At 51.0% G+C, this 8,231-nt stretch overlaps 1 protein-coding gene across 4 annotated transcripts in view; it reads left to right on the top strand.

Annotated features, from left to right (window-relative positions):
- The first annotated feature begins 1,740 nt into the window (after nucleotides 1-1,740).
- The window catches only part of MBNL1 (muscleblind like splicing regulator 1), a 73,966-nt gene continuing 67,475 nt past the window's right edge, over nucleotides 1,741-8,231 (top strand). Inside the window, exon 1 of one of the 4 annotated variants that reach the window (XM_082288105.1) lies at nucleotides 1,741-1,878. The gene's annotated coding sequence lies outside the window, so the exon portion shown is untranslated. Of the gene's footprint in view, nucleotides 1,879-2,030; nucleotides 2,132-8,231 lie in introns of those variants that run through there. The other 3 variants (XM_082288110.1, XM_082288111.1, XM_082288106.1) reach the window with 3 other exon arrangements.

The raw sequence follows: 8,231 nt of genomic DNA, 5'->3' as shown, positions 1-8,231 counted from the left end.
AGGAAACAGAAATCGAAACTAAACGTTTAAGGGAAAAGGGAATAACTGAGTTTTTTTGGAAGTATATGCAGTGAGATGTGCTCAGCCTTACCAGTAAGATGCCATCAGCCTTATCAATAAGCAGTTGCTTCATATGCTAGAATACTTGGGAATAAAATACTAAGCAAGATGTCTCCAGGAATCATCACAAATATTTGTAGGTTTTGGGTGTGAGTTTGGCTCAGACACTGCTGCTGCCTAGACAGCAAGGGACAAAGTCAGAGAATGCTGCCACTGACTTTATTGAAATGGTAAAATAGAGAGAACTGCAAACCAGTTTTCAAAGGCACAGGACACTTTTATGGCAAATGGCACAAAAATAAAAGAGAAAGGATGAACAGTGTAGGAGGTTATTGTGAGCCTGGGGAGGGACTGGGCTGCTGCTGTAACACAGAAATGAGATCAAACAGTGTAAACCTGTCAGGGCCAGGGGAAGAAAGAGCTGGAAGAGGGACCACAGAAGGTCACTTTATCTGTTCCCTTGCCCCAGGCACGGTGGAAGGTACCTGAATCACTCCTCCAGAAGAGTGCCTAACCTTGATTTAGTACCTTATCAGTCCTTTTTTCCCCTCTCAGTCCAGCCTTATTCTCTCTCTCCCTACAGTTTAAGCCCATCTTCATGTCCTCGCTGCCATAAATACAAGGAAAAAGTGTTCCTTGCTCTTTATAGTGCCCTTAAATTTCAGGTTATCATTGCTGTGCTTCAATCATTCTTGGTGCTGCTTCCAGCTCTTTCCATGCTTTCACCCCCACTGCTGTCCGTGGAGCTCTCATCCCACTGTCCGTCAAGCCAACACCGGTGGGACTGGACCCGGCGTTCCCCATGCCCCCATACATCCCCTTGCCTGGCAGCCCGCCTGCCTCTGCACATGCTTAGGGGTGTGTCTCTCTCTTTTTCTGTCCTCTGGGTTAATGCAGAGAACAGTAGATAACCATCAAGTTTATAATGACTTTTTATAGGCAAAACAAATCAAATGGGTTCTTTCTTAGTCGTCTTTATCAGCTCCTCTTGCCATGGTAAGTCGCGTTTTTAAATCTCATAATTTTTGCCCTTCCTTCGAATCTTTTCAGTTTGCTTATGTCTTTCCTGAAGTGTGGTTAGCACTACAGTGGCTTGATGAGCCTCCTTTGCACGTGGCCCTGTGTGCGTGTCCTAGCAGGGGACACACTGGTACACCTCTGGCTGATCTAGACTGTTTGTGTCTCCTTTTCTGCACTCTCCTGTCAGTGTCACCCACACGGCAAGACCGATACCGGCCCTGTGACACGGGGCAGAGCTGACCTGTTGCCTCGGTGATGGGCCTGCAGCTCTGGAGGGACAGAGAGCGGTGCAGGTCCTCGGGGTGGGTGCCGGGGGAGCCGCATGCCACCCCCCGCAGCAGCCTCCGGGCTGGCCTCGCTGGGGCCACGCCGGCAAAACCAACCGCTCTGCAACGGCTTCTCTTGCTAAGATGAAGAAAGAGCGGGAACCGGGAGCAAAGCAGGCTCCTTCTACCTGCTTTGGGAAGCAAATCTTTAGAGGATCGTGTCGTCAGGGACGGCGTTTGGGGGGTCTGGAGCAATCGCGCTGGGTGTTCTGCGGACACGGCCGGGCCGCGGGCAGCGCTGCCCGCCCCTAGGCCGCCCCTGCCGTCCCTCCCCCGGCCGGAGGCGGCGGGGACGGGCACGTGTGCGGGCCCGGGCTCGGGCTCGGTGACTCATGAGGCGCCGGCCGCTCCGCCGCGGGGAGGATGAGGGAGGGCGGCCCCGGGGGAGGGCAGCCCGCCGCGCCGCCGCCCCGCTCCGCGCCTTCCCCTCGCTCCCGCGGTGCCCGGAGCGCGGAGGCCGCACCGGGACTAGGTGAGCGCGGCCGGGCCGGGCTGGGCTGGGCCGGGCCGGGCCGGGCCGGGCTCCCCGCGGGCCCGGGGCTGCCGGCGGGGCCGGGGCCGGGTGGCGCTTCCGGGCGGGGCGGGGGCGGCGGCGGAAGCGGGGCCGGGGCCGGCGCGGGGAGCCCGGGCCGCCGCTGCCTCCGCCCGCCGCGCCGGCGGCACCGTCAGCATGAGCCGCTGAGCCGGGCGGGCCGCGCCGGCAGGGCCCCGCCGGCAGGCCCGGGGTGAGTGCGGCGGCGAGGCCCGGGGCCGCGGCACGGCCCGACGGCGGGGGGAAGCGGGCGGCGGCCCTGCCGGGGCGGCTCCGCGGGGAAGGGGGGCTCGCTCGGCTCCGCGGGGAGGGGTGGGAGCGGTGCCGCGCTCGGCGGCCCGGGAGCAGGGGCCGGAGCGGCGGCCGGGGCGCGGCCCCGGTGCCCGTGCGTCCTTTCCCCGGCGGTAGCGCCCGGCGCGGGGGCTCTGCACGCGTGTGCCCGCCGGGAGCCCGGAGCCCGCGGGGCGAAGGGCGGTTCCGCGGCCGCTCGGGAGCGCCGGGCCGGGGGCTCGGCCGTGGGTCGGGGCTGCCCGGTCGGCTCCGCGCTGCCCCGGGCAGGCGGGTGCGGGGTCCGTAAGGGTCGGTACCGCGGTGAGGGGTCTGCAGCAGGCGGGGACCCCGAGCAGGGCCGGCGGTGCGGGTGCAGCGCACGGCGGTGAGGGCGGCATCGCCCTGTGCGCACTCAGCGCACGGCCTGGCCTCGGGAGCTGCCGCGTTATCATGGGGGAAAGAGAGCTTTTTGTTTTCTTTTTACGGAAAGTTCTTGAATTCAGAACTTTGGTTTGCGGCTGCAAACAAGTCAGTTTGTTAAGACGTTGGTATAATGGAAGAGAAAAATGCAGGAATGTTTGTGTAAAATGGTTGTCTTGGAAAATATGTGATTGTTTCTTTTAGAAAGAAATAATTTCATTTGATGATTTTTTTTGAGGTGGGTAATATATGCCCCAGAGCAAGAGAGAAGCAGGACACGGGTGACAGAGATAATGAAGTGCGGGAGAGCAGGTTCAGGGAAGGGATGTAACGGGAAAGAGAGACGGGAGTAATGAATAGTAACGGTGCATAACTTAACTGGGTTATGTCTTTTTTTGGCACTACGGAGAAAAGGTTCTAATGAAACGACAACACATTCCAAAGTGACAAGGAAATGATTTGCATAGTGAATAATTAACCGATGGCACTTGTTGCTGCAGGGGAAGTTTGGGGTGAGAGCTGAGGAGAGACTGCAGGCTCTCCTCGGGCTGGCTGCATGTGACACTGACCCTGGGCAGGCCCACTGGCATAGAACAATATTATGATAATTTAAAGTAGATAAAAGAGGAAGAAATGAAAGGCTTGGCAGCCTCATGCTCACTGCAGTGGTGACAGGACCGCTGCATGTGGAAGGCTGGGATGTGCCACTGCAGGAACCAGAGGTGTTGGGAGTCTCTGCCTGTAGGGTGCTGCAGGCTGAGCTGGAAGCACTGTCTGGGAAGTGTTCTGGGGTGCAGGGTACCCAGCAGCTCGTCTAGCAGGGACAGGGGTGCTGGGTGACGCTGAGCTGAGCTTGATGGTTGCAGTGTGTGCTTCTGGAATTGAAATGTTGTGAGGCCTGTGTCTCTCTGCTTTCCTTAGCTCATGCCAGATCAGGCATAGACTGTAACACTATAGATTGGAATTGGACTTCACTGAGTTTAAAAGGCCTGGGTTTAAAAGCTCAGGGCTTCTGAGCTGCAAAACTTCTCCAGGCTTAATTAAACCAAAAGCTGTTTAAATGGAAAAGTTATGGCAATGACTGAACAGTCTATGTTTCACAGTCTCCAGGCTCGCAAAAATTTAGAAAACTTTTTGCTCTGTGTGTTGGAGTTAATAGTAATTGTGGGGTCTGCCTGGTTTTTATGACACATAAAAGTCAGGATGGTGCAATTGTCATTTACTTGGGCTACTGAGGAAAAATATACAGAAGCAGAATTCCTGGTCTGATGTATGAGAGTGAAAGTAGTGGGGTGCGTTTATTGTCTCATTTCCTTAAAGCCATAATTGGATTAAATTTATTCTGAATGGCTGGAAGAGGCTGAGTCTGTGGAGGCTTTGTGGTACTGTGAGGCACTTGAATCAATGGGCAAAACTGGGGCATCCTGTGAGGAATCTGTAATTTCATGTCAATCAGCAGCAGTGCCAGAGCTGCCCTGTGAACCCCTGGGCTGCAGTAAAGAGTATGTCCACGGTTTCTATCCATCCCCTGCTCAGTGCCAGCCTTCCCTGCACTGGGAACAGCCTGACTTTGTGTTTTCTTTTCATTTACCCACCAAATCCTCCTCTCTGTTCACTGTCTCTGGAGTGTTGGGAAGCACAGCTGTGCCATGTGCCAGGATAGGCATGAGCTCTCTGTTTTCTGGGCTGAAAGCAGACATGGGAAATGGCCAGTTCTGGTGTATCCCACAGCTGCCTCCAGCCTGGTCCCCCCTGGATAGGTGTCTGACGACCTCCTTCACCCTTGGGGCAGGAGGTGTTAGATGGTTAGATCTGGTGGATTAGCAAGGTAATAGATAGCGTCCATCTGCAGAACTATCTACAATGAAATTTAGTGGAAGCAGGGAATTTCTCTGGTGTGTTATTATCTAATTGTGGAAGTAATCATAACTGGGAGCAGTCTTTACTGAAATGGTTTTCTGTAGGCAGTCAGGCCAGGGAGTTGTTCTTTGGGTGCCTGTCTGTGGCAATGTACACAGGCTGAGGGTACAGGGGGAGCTCCATGAGGGACACACAGCTCTTGGTGGTGTGCTGGGTGGGCCTATAAAAATTTCAGTTTTGGCTGGTTTTTCTAAAAACTGGAAATGCTGTTGGTCTGTTTTGCTTTGGAAGTTCTACAGTAGAATCAGAAATAAATATTTGAATCAAGTTGCTTCAAGCCTTAAATGTAGACATTCCTGTTCAGTTGTGGAGCAAGATAAATTTTGCTTTGCATTGCTGTACCTCCTGAATTGTTCTACTGTAGTGCTTCACTAAGTCTCAGGTGCTGTTCATAATTTTTTGGTATTACTAGGTAATTACTGAGTTATCTATACTCTCCTTCCTATAGCAAAGCCAAGGATTGAATAACATTTTTAGACACATCTGTGACAAATATCACACACCGATGAGCATTTGGAAGTAGTAGGTGCTGCTGTTGCTTTCTTTTAAAACCCGTTTGGTTGGCATGGAGGTTTCTGGTGCTTTTCCAGTTTGTTTGTCTTGGGACCACTGTAAATGCTCCTTAGCAGAATTTCAAAATTTCATCTGTGGGGAAGATCCTGCTGAGGAGAATCTGTACTGCAGTCCTGCAGTCTGTCCTCCGAGGGGTCTGTGGAGGGCAGGTGAATGCCCCATTCCATGGCCTTGGTGTGATGTCCCAGCCATGTCCCGCTGCATCCCTGTATCAGGTGCTGCTCTGATTTCCCTGTCCTTGGAGCCACCTGTGTTGGAAGCCTGGAGTATAACTGTGGGGTCCAGGAGATGGTGATGGATGCCAGCAAACAGCTGGGCACACATTGGCCTTTGGAAGGGTGCTGCCCCACAGGGCCAGGGTTTGGCTGCCCAGAGCAGGCAGGCTGTAAAAGCCGCGTGGTTTGGGCCTCACTGTCCAGGAGGGTTTCTGTGGCCACAGGAAGGTTCTTACGTGTGTGGTGTAGATGAAGATCTCACGGCCAGCTCAGATTAAATCATAGGCTTCCCTCTCTGTTTTTATTTCCTTTGAGTACTTGTTTTATTCTGGTGCTTCAGCATCAGTGGGGAGGCGGTAGTGACACAGGGATGCCTGTAATTAGGGGGATGAGCCTTAGCACCTCTTGATTCCTAAATAGTGGATTATTTCTTCTCAGGATGATTCCTGCTCAGGAACTGGTGGATAATCTGCAAACATCACTTTTTTGACTCTGAGGAAGTCACGCATGTTGGGTTATAAAAGGCCTTGTGGTAACTCTCCGTTACTTTGAAAGGGTTAATAGGTGTTTTCCCCAGGCATATTTTCAATGGGAATGCTGTAAACAGCATGTTAGCTGGGCCAGCTTGTTAAGGTAAAACTGCAGGAAAAATTCTGTTCCCATTTGTTATGATTTATGTTCATGCCAAGGATGATTTTTGCAACTGTGAGTTTATCAGCAAATTCCTGCTACTACTCCTGTCTGGAGGGAAGGGAGAAGGGGGGATCTGGCAGGGTTCAATCTCTTCTCTGGGAATTCCTACACTTCAATGTGTCCTGCTGTGCCCAGCCCTACACGGGGGGCTCTCCTTTCCCATGCATGACTGGTGGTCTCCACTGTTTGTGTGCCTTAGGGATTAGAGCAGTTACCTGTGATTATTATTACTTTATTTAATTTTATTAACAATTATATACTGTAAACTTAGTTTCCCAAGTAATGCAGCAAAGTAAACAACATTTCTTTCCTCCTACCCCATAGTTGTTTACCAAAAGCATAAACATGTAAATATGTTTGAATGCTGTCCTCTGTGACATTTGGAGCCTGCTCTGCTGTGAATATGTGCAGTTGCAATTCCATAAGTGTCAAAGAGAGTTCCCAGCAATTAACAAGGAAAGAGAAGAGACTATTAAAACCGTGTTGTAGTTGTGATGAAACTTCAATACATCCCAAGATAAGGAAATACATAGTTAATGTGCAGAGTTGCGAGGTGAAGGCTTTGTGTGGTTCCTGTGGGGATGCTGGAGCCCACTCTCCCTTCAGCAGTCTGTGCAGGGGGAATGTCCTCGTCAGTACTTTGCTCAGAGAATAAAGCCAGTGACAAATGTTGGTTTATCCTGATCTGTGCATTCAAAACCAGCAGTAAGTTCTCCTGTTCTGAAGATGCTCTGAAGTCTCTTCAACAGCTTCAGAAGCAGCGACAGGAGAGTGACAGCAGCGCTCTGAGCTGGGGCAGGTCGATGTATATGAGGTTACCTATGCCCATTGGGCAGTTTGGGGGCTGGTTTGATGTGTGCTGACCTCGGGGTGAAATCCCACTATCAGGAGAACTGCTTTTCCTAAGGGGTCAGTTAATTTTTTTAAATGTCTACTTTCTGTTAACTCCTACCCTGTGAAATACTCCATGTTGCAGATTATATGCATGTAGTTGTTATAGAAGAGTATTTTTATCCAAAACATCTTTGTTTTATGTAGCTGGGAAGAAATAAAAGTTTGCAATAGGTATAGTCTATCCTCAGTAAAATCTAACTCGCGTTCTCACAATTCAGCTTGACTAAGCTTGAATTTTTGAAGGTAAATTTGCTGTTGCTACAAATTAGCAAGAGCAGCCGCAGTGTGTAAGGTGACAGCACTTCTGTCATGAGGGTGCAAAATCCTGCAGTTTGAGTTCATTTTGGTTTGAACCTATAGGTTGTACAGGAAAACTGAGGCAGCCAGGCCTGAGGAAAATGCAGCTGGGCCTGAGTTTTGTGTAGCCAGATTATAATTCCCATAAGGCAAGTGCATGACCAGCGTTAGCCCAGCCTGGGGCATGGGCCCGCTCAGCCTGAGTCTGTCTGTCCTTCCACACCCCCACTATCTCCTGGAGCTGCCCTGATCTGTGATAAAATGTATGACTCCTGTGTGCTCATGGGACCTGTGCTTTGGGCTAATAGGCCAAATAGTTGTTTTCACAGAAAAATATTTTGGTACATAAATATACAAGCTGTATATGAGCAGTTGAATCGAGTGAATTTCCGCACGATAAAAAGCAGTAAGTACTAGACAGGTTGAAATATATTCAGTCCTTTGGTGTTTTGAGCAGAGCTTCTGCACAGCCCGCCGTGGTTAGCCTGGCTGGGTTGGACTCCCTTTATCAGTCCTTCTTGTGAATGTACAGGTGGCAGTTCCAACGTCTGCAGAGTGTCCAGGTTTTCCTGTGGGAAGCGTACCTTGCTGTCCTCCCTGGGGCAGGCTGCTCTTGTAAAAGGAATTTCTTTTCCCTTATGTAACTTGTTGGTAACGTTACATCCAGAGTCGGCTCTTGCAAAAGTGCGTCAGTCTTGCTTGCAGTGGCACAGAAAAAACTTACCAGAGCGTGCACTGAATTCCCCCCTTATCTCTCTATAGCACATTTTATGTATCTTGTAGTGAGATGTTTTGTTTCTACAGTTTCAGACTCCGTGTTTCAGAAGATTAATAGACTTAGCAGCCCTGTTTGCTCAGCTTAGCAGCGATAACAATGTAATAAGTCATGAGACGGTCGCAGATCATCTGGCAAGGCAAAATATGCCTTGGACTTCAACTTGGAGCAGGTATTATTTGCAGAGAAAAGTCAAATGTTGAAAGCATTATAAATAGCGTGTCCTGACTTGGGTG

The sequence above is a fragment of the Coloeus monedula genome, assembly GCF_965178545.1.
Source record: "Coloeus monedula genome assembly, chromosome: 10".
NCBI classification, from domain to species: domain Eukaryota; kingdom Metazoa; phylum Chordata; class Aves; order Passeriformes; family Corvidae; genus Coloeus; species Coloeus monedula.
Note: the sequence above shows the minus strand (reverse complement) of the source record. Positions and strands in the feature narration are given on the sequence as shown.